Source organism: Eupeodes corollae, chromosome 2, assembly GCF_945859685.1.
Source record: "Eupeodes corollae chromosome 2, idEupCoro1.1, whole genome shotgun sequence".
Classification (NCBI taxonomy): domain Eukaryota; kingdom Metazoa; phylum Arthropoda; class Insecta; order Diptera; family Syrphidae; genus Eupeodes; species Eupeodes corollae.
This window is the reverse complement of record NC_079148.1, coordinates 143,691,564-143,703,976: the sequence shown is the minus strand read 5'-3', so window position 1 is coordinate 143,703,976 and position 12,413 is coordinate 143,691,564. Positions and strand designations below refer to the sequence as shown.

At 34.1% G+C, this 12,413-nt stretch overlaps 1 protein-coding gene across 2 annotated transcripts in view; it reads right to left on the bottom strand.

Annotated features, from left to right (window-relative positions):
* The window catches only part of LOC129947255 (bifunctional heparan sulfate N-deacetylase/N-sulfotransferase), a 339,584-nt gene that overhangs the window by 205,397 nt on the left and 121,774 nt on the right, over positions 1–12,413 (bottom strand). The window lies entirely within an intron of this gene.

Sequence of the window (12,413 nt, the reverse complement as noted above, 5' to 3'; positions counted from 1 at the left end):
CCAGTTCAGATTTTTGTCGATGTGTACCCCTAAACATTTAAATGAATCAACAGAATTAATTTTAAAACAGGTTTTCAAGCAAGGATTAGATCTTTTTAAATTGTCTCTTCCACTATTATGTAGCGATAAACTCAATTTTTTACAATCGTATGAATGATAGGAAACTTCGTAGTCATCAAAAGTGTATCCTGATTTCTCGAAAGGCATCATTTTAGTTTTTTCACTCATTATTAGTTTGTGAGCTGCAAACCAGATTGTGAGCCTTTGAAGGTCCTCATTCATCCTAAATATACATTCGAAATGTGTTTTTTCAGCATAAGTGAAAGCGATATCATCAGCAAAAGCAATTTGATTACCGTTAAACCTTTGTTGAAATAGGGACTTCATATACATAAATAATAATGGCCCAAGAACAGATCCCTGTGGAACTCCATCCTTTATAAGAACTAAAAACTCCATTTACACGAACTTTTTGCTTTCTGTCTATAAAATAAGATTTAAACCACTCATAAAAGGAAGCCCTAAACCCCGCATTATAAAGTTTGACTAATAGCAAATCATGGTCAACCAACCATGTAGAACGCTTTGATCATATCAATGAAAAATTCCATATTTGATTGATTTTGTTCAACAACATTATATAAGTTACAGCATACTTTTAGAATAGCATCTTCAGTGGATTTACTGGATCGAAATCCAAACTGGTGGGATGAAAAATGGCAATTTTTTTCTAAAAATGAAAGCATTCGCACTTTTAACAATTTTTCAAAAAGCTTTGAAAAGGTAGGAAGTAACGAGATTGGTCTGTAGTCACTAATATTTTTTCTATTACATTTTTCAGATAGTGGAATTACTTCAGCAAATTTTAACAACTTCGGAAATATACCACTCTCACCGCTAATATTAAAAATAAAACTCAAAATATCAACAATTTTCCAGAAATACCATCACTGGTGCAAGAATTTGTATTTTTCAGGCGACTTATCATTTTGAAAACCTCTTCGGGCGTGATAGCTTGGAACTTACTTACTTAAGTTGGCGTTACAGTATGGGGCGGAGCTGGGCCTCAACCAACATGCGTCTCCAGCCAGCTCGGTCTTACAAAACGTTTGTCAATTTAAATAAAAGTAAAGTTCTATACTTAATTGTGTGTCCCCTTAAGTTTGCATGTAAAGTTCAAAATTATTTATAGAGCTTCACACTGTCTAATAAAAAAATCAATACAGCTGAATCTCTGCTTCATTGGATTATAAATTACCTTTCAAAAGTAGTATTGGATCAGTTCAAGTGTAAAAAAAACACAAAATTAAATTCTGGTTTACCACAGGGGTCTGTCATTTCTCCGATACTCTTTTCCATTTTTGTAATGATCTTTTTCGGAAACATCTAACCTACTGAGCGTCTTGACTGACGACAGTACTCTAAGTTTTTTTATATTCGTTTCTTATATCAAAAACCTGCTCTTCAGTATTGGATCTTCAACGGCAAGGAATGATAAATTCATTAAATTCTGCCACACTGAAAAGGTTGTTGACGAATGGCTTCAGACGTTCACATAATACGGCAGAGAGGATCTTATACGCAATGTTAAGGAGACTGATGCCTCTGTAGCTGGCGCAGTTTAGAGGGTCTCCTTTCTTATGTATCGGGCACACTATGCTGAGATTCCACTCATCGGGCATGCTTCCTTCCGACCATATTCTGCAGATGAGTTGGTGCATGCTTCGTACCAAGTCATCGCCTGCTGCTTTGAATAGTTCGCCAGCGATGCCGTCAGCTCCAGCAGCTTTGTTCGACTTAAGTTTAGATATAGCTATCTTCACTTCGTCAAGGTCGGGTAGGTGGAATTGTTGATCTGCTTCGCCGAGGTTGACTGATAGCTTGGAAACAGAAGTTATTTATTATTTCTTCTTTTAATTTTGATAAAATATTAAAATCGCAACTGTTGTACATTGGAAAGGATGGTTTTAAGCTTTCCGAAATATTTAAAAAAAAAAAATTGTTAGAACTATTACCTATTTCGCTGTTATCATGAACTATATTGTTGTTGCTTTTTGGCTGTTTTCCTAGAAAGTTATTGACAACTTCCCATTCCATCTTGACGTTACCATTGCAACGATTAAAACTGTTAGTAAAGTAGGAATTACGGACATCATCTACTATTATTTTAGTGTGTTTGCATAGTTTTATATTAGATTTTTTAAGCCTATATTTTGTGGATACTTACTACATTTGATAGCAAGTTTTTTCTTCTTATCTATTAACTTTAATAAATGAGGTGTCATCCAAACTTTTAACATTTTTTTTTGTGGGCCTTAAAGAAACAAATTGAGAAGAATCTTTGATGTGTTTATCTAAAATTAAGTAAAATAAATAAAAAGCTTAGTAGAATCACATTCAAAGTGAATTTCTTCCCAAACTGCATACCTTAACTTTTACCGAAGTATATAAAAGTCCGTCCGAACTTTTTCTCTTCTTGTTATACGGATTAGGTTATCCGAGCTTAATTTTTCCATTTAAATTAAAAACATGTCCAAAAATAAAATAGCTGAGACATCATTTTTTAAAATAGAATTGATTTACAATTTTTATATTTGCACCCTTGACGAATTTTGACCGCATTGAAACAACATATTGAGTGAACTTATTGACACACAAGAAAAATTACGCTATGACATTTAAAAAAGTAGCCTTTATTATTTATTTAAGTATCCTCATAATTCTGTCGTGACCTCTTCTATTATCTTGCAGTTACTTTTGCAACCAAAAAACAAAAAAAAATATCCTTACCTAACCAATATCCTTTTTCCTGGTCAACCAACTAATTGAACTATCTGACCTTTAATGACCCTTTTCTGACCTTTCACGTGTTGAAAATAAGTCTGTTTCTTTTTTTTTTGTTTATCTCAACAAATGAGGTGTCAATATCCTGCAATGTGTGAATAGAGAAATATTTCTATGGCTGAACAATTTTTACCTTTAAAGACAAACTCTGACCTTTTAGATGACATTTATTAACTGTTTTGTTTGTTTTCTATTTTGTTTGTAAATAAAATAAATAATACAAAACATCCTGAACAAAAAAGAGAATATTTTTGTTTTTTGTTGTATTCAAAATAAATTGAATGTATATTTATTTTTCCCTATATTCCGGTAATCTATCTTGATTTTCTATTCTTATTTTTTTTGGAAAACAAACATTCTTTGTTCGAATGTAAAGGTACTTACGTACTTTCAAATTACACAGCTGCTGTGCAATACCGTTTTCGTATTTCCTGTGCTGAGTTGCTGCTGCTGCTGGCTGCTGTTGGAAAAGACATTATTGGCACTTTGCTTTTCTTCATTTCAATAGATTTTCAATGTAATCAAACCATAATGACAGCTTAATGCCAGTTGCTGTAATCGTTATTGTTGTTGTTCTTCGGTATTGTTTACTAAGCACAAACGATCCTCATTATACGATAACGGTATACACGCGACAAGAATTATTATACAGAGGTAGGGTATTGTATACCTACCTTTAGCTACAATTTAATTCACAGGAGTAGCTGTGCTATGCATTAATCTCTCTCTCATGACATAAACAATACAATAAATAGGTACATGATAATATTACAACGTGAATGAAGGAGGGAGGGGGGAAGGGAGGATGGGGGGTGTTGGTTTATTACGATATCAAAACAACAAAACTAATAAGGCAATCCTTGGAGGAGGTGGTGGTGGTGTGTGTATAAGTACAAAACATCCATTCAAATATACATAAATACCTCGATACAGTTGAAGTCATATAATTAAAACCACAAAATTAACAGAAACATTTATTCTCAAGATTATTCTGATTTTTGTATTAATTTAGACTTTTTTCTTTAACGATTATTATCAACTTAGGTCTATTTAAAAGTAAGACTTAGCAATTCGAGAAGAATGCTCATTTTAAATCAAATTGTTTGCAACCATTTTTTATTTAAAAATCATTGTAACGGAAGTAGACAAATTTAATATTAATTAAAAAATATTTTTTTATTTGTTTTGTCTGGCATATTTACAAGCCGACTTTATAATAATTAATTCGTTTATATATTTATATAAATAAGAGAAAATTGTGTTTCAAAAGCCTCAATAAAAGAATTAAATTAAATTAAAATTAAGTAATTTAATTGATTTCAACTAATTTCATTACTTTCTTCATTAGTTTTAATTATTTTTGTTTTTTAAACTATCAGTTATTTTTTGATATATTTTTATTGAAAAAAGCAATATTTTACTTAAATAGGCATAAATAAAAGCTCAACTCCATGTGACAGAAAAATTATCTGGGAATATTATTATGACTCCAAACTCTGTTAAAGTAACCCCGATCCTAGGTTTTGTTCAAGGTTAAAATAGAAACGAGCTTCATATTTTTAAACAAAACAACTTTTGAGGAATTATGACATTTACTGACTATAGTAAAACCACAAGTGTCTGATCATTGGATCCTCTTATTGATATCGGTTTTGATAAGTGCTTAAATGACGATTTACTTCAATTTAAAGGTTGGTTTTTGAGAGCTCTTAAGATTTCAAGCGGAATAAAACGAAGACGATTTTTTTTTTAATTGACATGAAATTAACTTAATTCGAAAGATAATCTTTTTGGTAAAAATAAACAGTCAGTTGAAAACTAGGGCTTAGTGACTTACAACTCTTTACCATTCTTGTATGAAAGTAATGTTGTCACGAATGGAGGGTACTTATAGTTTCTTGAGCCGAGTCCGAACGGCAAATTTGAGAAAACACTTGAGAATGTGTCAATTCCTCGCCAGAGGCAGTACTCGTAAAACTTTAGGTGGCACGGACAGGAATTGGGCCTTAGACCCCTGGGATGATAATAAGAGTTTGAATCAAGAATAATTCAAATAGAATATCAGATAACATATGACCACGGCTGGCTAGAACGTAGTCTTAATCTAGAGGTCCAAGTTGGATCACTTTTTCCCAATATTTGTGACAATGCGATGATAAGGTTTATGTTGTCATCTAAGTGCTCATTCAGTGTGGGCTTATCGGCTTAGAGTAGCATCTTTACATATACATAAAGAAAAAAGTAAAGCAGACTTAAATCGCTCGATTTTTGAGGCCAATTTAAGGGTCCGTCTCCAAAACGTGAAACTATGCGATTCCCAACTGTTACTTTTAATAAATGAACAGTGAAAAGAGCTGGTTGTTGAATTGATTAACAAAAAAGTCAGTAATCCCGGCTCTATAGTGGTCTCCATTGATTGTAACGTTCTGGACAGCGTCGTTCTTAAAGGAGTACGGAGTACTTATTTTTATCCATAAAGCCATGAAGCACACAATACTGTCAGTTTTAGAATATTGAAGGTTATCTCAACATACACTTGAGGATTGTCATCACTTTAAATACTGAATTTTTGTTAATTGATGAACCCATTCAACCAAAAACTGAGCTTTATTGCTAAAAAAACAGCTTATGAAAACTTTGATCAAGGAAATCTTGTTTAGAGCACATTTATCGTATATTCGACTTGATATGTGATATAGCGACTTCAACTCTAGAAATTCAAAATGTCAAATCATTTGACAGCTAACAAAACCAAATCCATCGCTTAAAAATTCTGTTTTGCCAACTTAAAGTTTATCCTAAGTTTTGCATCCTTAGACATTTTTATTAATGATTTGTTTTTGGACACATCTAACCTACTGAGCTGCTTGACTGACGACAGTACTCTCAGTTTTTCATATTCGTTTCTAATATCAAATACCTGCTCTTCAGAAGTGGGTCTTCAAAGGCATTGACATTGACAGAATTGTCAAATGGGGAATGAAAAATCGGGTACAATTTGATACGTCGAAAATTCAATGCTGCCCAGTATCACATTTATTTATGTCGCCAAAAAAGCCTCAAGATGTTTTGGTTTCTCAAGGCTATTCAAAAAGGTTTTCTCACTTTCTGAAATCTGGCTATAATCTATATAACTTCTTAACTTAAGTTTGGTGCTTCTGCCTCTTGGACATTATTGAAAGCAGAGCCTTCAATTTTATTAGTGATGATAGCATTTCATGCCAGAGGTCTTGGGTTCGTTCCCTACCTATGCTATCTAGAGTTTTTTCACGGGGACTGCATCTTGCGAGAAATTGAAAATTTTTCCAAGAGTAATTCTTGTCATGAAAAGTGCTTTTTCAAAAATCAGCCGTTCGGATACGGCTTACAACTCCATCGCTGAAAACATTACTTGCACACAGAAATGGTTGAGAGTTGTAAGTCACTAGACTCTCAACGGACTGTTGCGCCACCCAATTTTTCATTTATTGATCATCTTAAAATCTTTTACGTGGCAAAATGACATTTTTCACCTTTTTTACCAGTTTTCACCCCTTCAAAGAATTTAAACTCAATTCTATTGGCTACAGTAATGCTCATCATCATCAGTATATCCTGGAGCAGACCTTCAAGTACAAAAATTCGTTTTTAAGCCGCACTAACCCAATGTTTAATGCTTTACCATAATTCCATTCCTCTTATTAATAAGTACAACCTCAAAACAGGGACCGCCAGGAAGTCACATCAGTTTACTCTCGAGTCTAATTTTGGTCGTAATATCAAGTACAGAGATTCGTTCTTTAGCCGTACTGCACGGATGTGAATTGAATTGAAAGGAATTCAAAACAGATGTGCACGACAAACAATCATTCTTTTGAGTTTTGTCATAAAAAAGGCACTCAAAACCCCTTCAGCAAAAAACCAAATTACTCGAATAATGTAGTTAAAATAAATACTTAACTTTTAACTACAGAAGATAACTTTAATTTCGCAGTGTCTTAATTACCTGGCCCAAACTGTCTACACGAGTATTTACAAAAGAATGTCGTCTTGATGATTTTATTCAGTTCTCTCAGAAATCCCAGCACGTTTAGCTCATGAATTGTTTCATGTTTCAAGATTTCAAGATTTCAAATTCACATTGCTACTGTTTTCATATTACGAAAAAACAAAAAAAAAAACAAGAATACGAATATAAAGAGCAAAAACCCATTTATGGGCATAAATTAATACTTAAATGGAAGTCTTATTTTTTTCTGTTTGTTTTTCATGGAAAGATGCGAAGGAAAGTGTATCGCGAGATTTTCTGTGTGTTTATTAACTGTAAATGTACACCCGATTAAGATTAAGTCAGTAAGCCATCAAGTGCTGCCTTGGTTTGGCTTTGCTGTTGGGCTGATGCTGATGCTGTTGAAGCCTTAAACAGCCATCATCAGATGACGATATGTACATCATTAATCAAATCAAATAATAAAGTGGATTCTTTTTTTTTTTCTTCCTTCTATTTTCAGTTTATTTGTTTTTCTTCGTTTTTGGTCTTCTTTTTTTTTGCTTGAAAGAGAAAATTGAAGATTTAAGACACGTCTTTGGCATTAACTACTTTCATTTCTGTGAAATAATCTTCAAGACACAAAATAAAAGAAATGTGCTTCAAGGATGGAATTTAGCACTCTTGGGACGACGACTACGACGATGAAGATGAAAATGACGACGCCGACGATCCGACGTTGAAAGTTGACATTTTCATGATGACAAGTTTAAAAATAAAATACTATAAATAATTATTTAGTACAAAAAAATCTAATTAAAAATTCTCGTTTAAAAAAAAAAAAACTTAAATTTTGTTGACTTTTACGTTTGTTTAAGTTTGACTTGAAAAATGCGATTTGTACAATTTCATGCCGCCACCGACCGACAGAGGTTTTTGTTTAAAAACTTTGTTCTACAGGAAACAGTTTCAAAAATTAACAAAATAAAAACACAAACATAATTTTTACTTTGTATGTAAAAGAAAACAAAAAAATATAAATATATTTATAATTCCATCACGTATTATATAAAGTAAAAGCTATGCAGGAATATTATACTTTTAAAATAATTAAATTTCATTTAAAAAACAATACAAATTAAATTTACTTTGTGCTGTGTGAAAAGCTCTTTGTTTCACCTGCTGCTTTTATTAAGTCCTTCTAAGCCACTGCACTGTGACGTCTCTATATATCGACCCAACCGACCGACCCACAGACAGACCAACCGACCAACCAAAGGTAGGTAAGGTAAGGTACCTACATTAACAATAGTGTCCTGGGATACCTACTACATCCTACACCTTCTCTTGATGCAAACATTTATATATGTACATTGTACATACCTTACCTTAACTTTATATAAAACCTAAAGGGATAAAGTTTCAATTGTTCGTTGCATTACAAAGCAATTTATATTGCAGAGCAGTTCAACTGCTTCTACATTTTTAATCCACTTCAGTAATACAAAATAATTCTTCAACATTTTATTTTATTTCGTTTTATATTTTTTTGTTTTTTTGAGTTTGTTGTTGGAGAGAAGAGACACAAAAGAAGAGGGGATCTCTCAAATAATAATAATGTAAAGTGATGTGTCTGGAGGTCATTGTAAATTTAAGTCAATCTTTGAAAAACGAAATAAAAACTTTTTCAAAAACAAAGAGACTAAAAATAGCATTCATAATGTAACAAACACTTTGTTATATCAAAATTAATTAAAGTGCAACAATTTGATACAAGTTTTATATTAAAGGAAGTTGTACAAAGAAAGTTAGAGATATGTTGATGCGGAAAAATGTTTGTACAATGTACATACTTCAAAAAACAAAGGTTTTTTAAGAAATTAAATAGTGTTTCCATTTTTGTCGTTTTGCAATTTTAACATTAACGTAAATTGTTATGAGTAGAAACCTCTTAGTTTGCCCGATTCATAAGAAAGAAGACCCTCTAAATTGATTCAACTACAGATGTATCAGTCCCATCAACATTGTGAATAAGATCCTCTATGCCGTATTATGTGAACATCTGGAGCCGTTATCCTGATGGGTTCTTATCAGTGTGGCTTCAGACCAGGAAAGTTCACTTATTCCAAATATTCACACTACGGCAGCTCTTGGAAAAAACCCGTCAATTTCAAATCGATAGTCACCATCTCATTGTCGATTTTAAAGCCTACATAACAATGTCTAGTTTTGGCATCCCTGTCAAACTTATACGTTTGTGCAGAATGACGATGGAGAAGGCACTGTCAGAGAAGATCTCACCAATGCATTTTATGTCAATAAAGTTTTTAGAGAAGGTGATGCACTGTCATGCGACTTCTTCAATATCGTTCAGAAAAGAATTGTGCTAAACTTAACCGTCAGCACTAGAGATACAATCTTACAAAGGTCCATCCAATTACTCGGATACGCAAATGATATTGACATAAGTGGAAGATCAAAGCTCGATGTCAGTGGAGGGTTTTTGATTAATGCGACGGAAGCGAAGAAGGTGGGTTAAGTGGTCAATGAGGGCAAGACCAGGAATATGCTGCCATCAAAAAAGGACATTGAACAACGACGTCTAGGACAAAACGTCACCATGGACAGCCTATAACTATAACCCCGATTAAGGCGGCGCACTGAGGTGGGAGAAGACCTCAACAAACTTTGCGTGCGAAACTGGAGACAGCTAGCTGACCGAACTGGCTGGAGACGCATGTACAATTTTAAATGCTTCCTTGAGACCTTACAAATGGTATCCAAGGAGATTATGGTCGAGAACAACTTTTAAGTACTGTTTTTTTTTTTTTTTTTAATTTTAGTGTTGAAGTCATCGCAGAATTATCCGTTATTTTCTGTTCCTCTAAAAACTTCCAAACACGTCTCAATACTGAATGATTTTAGTTGGTCAAATTCATAAATAAGACAATTTTCAACCGAACGATTTGAATAAGTAGATAAGTCAAAAAAAGTGGGTCTTTCGATTCAGTCTGTATTTTCATGTCTATCTCTCGCCCTTTATTGCTTCAGGTATTGGATCGATTGAGTTCAAACCTGGAAATTAAGGTTTCGAACGATTCATTTTAAGAGTTTTATTCATTTATTTTAAGACCAAAAACATGATCAGTACATTAATTTTGTTTTCAAAAAATGATAGTTCAAACATTTCCAAAAACGCTTCTTTCAATATAAAATAATATGATGTCATTATAATATGACCGCCATTTTGTCAGCTGCCAAGAAGCTAATCAAATTGGTAGTGCCATTTTTTCTTAAAGAATTTTTAATTTGAGTTTTATGACAAAGATATTGGGCTTTGTGACATTTATTTTAGGCATTACGACTATTTTGAGTTCTATTGTTTTTTATGTCTTATCACCCAATAAGTTTTAAACTCTTAAAAAAATATCATTAAGAAAACTGCACTACCTTTGAATGTCTTAACGCCTAAATTTAGAAATTTCATAACGCTTATAAACACAAACGTTTGTATTGGAGGCGGCCTTTTTACTCAACTGTAACACCCTGCTTAGGCTCACTATAGGACTTGGTGTAGTGTAGTGTAGTTCGGTGTAAGAAAGTTTCTTTGCATTCGCAGAATCTAAATTTAGAGGAACTTTGTATACAGTCGACCTCTAAACTACCCAAAGTCCCAAAGTCTTATAGTGATTCCAAGGAGGGTGGTTTCAAACGGGCATCATATTCACATATTTCACTGTTTGTAAGCCATAATGCTAGCCTTAAAGAGGTTAATAGGGTCAAAGAAGTAAGTTTCCGTTGATATAAAGCCAACCCTTCTGGGGAAAACCGGACAAATTTCAAACAAGCCAGGGAGGCCAGCAACGGAAAAAATTTGTACGTGATCAAAAACTACGTCAAAAAATACTGCAATGTCCAAAAGGCAGTACAAATGTTTGGTCATTTGTAAAAAACATGAGAAATTCTTCCTCTTCCTCGGTTCCTAGGCTCGGAGCCAATGACACTCCATTTGTAAGGTCTTTAGAGAAAGCTAATCTCTTTGATAGGCAGTTCGCCGCCAATTCAACGCTGCCACTGAGTGTTATGACTCCGCCTGTACTTGAGCGATTTAGTGATTCTATGGGACCAATCTTTTTTCGCACTCGTACTGTGGCAAGGGTGCTTAGAGATCTAAACGAAGATAAATCCGCTGGTCCAGATAGTATGCCCGCTATTGTTCAGAAGAGGTGTTCTGCAACGCTGGCAAAACCACTGCGTAAGCCTTTTCATCTGTCCTACTCCTCAGGTCTCATTCAGAGAGGATGCAAAACTGCATTTGTCCAGCCCATCCCCAAAACAGGCAAATCTTCCTTAACCTTATTAACCGACCGATTGCACTCACGTCCCTTCTTTAAAAGGTCATGGGAACGCTGATTAATTATCAGCTCAAGAAATATCTTGAAGATCGAAAGTTTCTTAATGACCGTCAGTACGGCTTTAAAAGCAAAACTGGTGATCTTATATGGTTAATCTCCCCGAACAGTGGAGCAAATCCTTTGGAGAAATTAAGATTATTGCACTTGATATTTAAAAATCTTTTGAAAGGGTTTGGCATCAAGCTTTCTTATCGATCATGTGTGCTTTCGGTTTTCATGAATCCCTGCTTCATTGGATTAGTTATTACCTTTCGGATCGTTCAATACAAGTAGTATTGGATGGGTTCAAGTCTGAAAACAACAAAATAAATGCTGGTGTGCCTCAGGGCTCTGTTCTATCTCCATCATTCTTTCTCATTTTTTACTAATGATCTCCTGTCTGCAACTTCTAATCGCTGACGATAGTACTCTTAACTTTTCATATTCGTTTTCAGAATCACACCCCTCTTCTTCGGATGTGGAAATACAACGACAAAATATGATAAGCTCATTAAAATCCGACCTAAACAGTATTGTTTAATGGGGATTAAAAAACCGGTTGGAATTTAATGCTTCGAAAACCCAATGAAATCTTGTATCGTTAAAGCGAGATGTACCCCCTTGCCATTATCCATGGATGGCACTTGCATCAATGAGACTGAACACCTCGTTATTCTCGGTATGTGTGTCACAAACCATCTCTAGCGAAACGATCACTTACGCGATATCGCCAGAAATGCCGCAAGGTGTTTAGGCGATGCAAAAAAGATTGCACCCCTTCTGATCTGACAGATACAAGAATTATATACGTCCAAAGCTTGAGTATAACTCTCATCTCTGGGCTGGTGCTATTACAACTTACTTAAACTTGGATAGTACTGAACGTAGAGCATTTAAATTGATAGATGATAACATCATTATAAGTTCATTTATTTGAACATCGTCGTAAAATTTCTTGTCTCACACTCTTTTACGGTTATTTTAACGGTTTATGCTCTAGAGAAATAGCTAGCTGCATTCGTCTCCTTAAACAGTTCAACCGTAGTACTCGCTAGTGCTTCTAGAAATGCTCAACAGCATGTCCTCGAGCCCAACTTCGGTCGTACTGTCAAGGACAGAGATTCGTTCTTTAGCCGTACTACGCGAATGTGGAATACCTTACCACACTCTGTTTTTCCTAGTTATTGCAATATATATATAGTTTATTC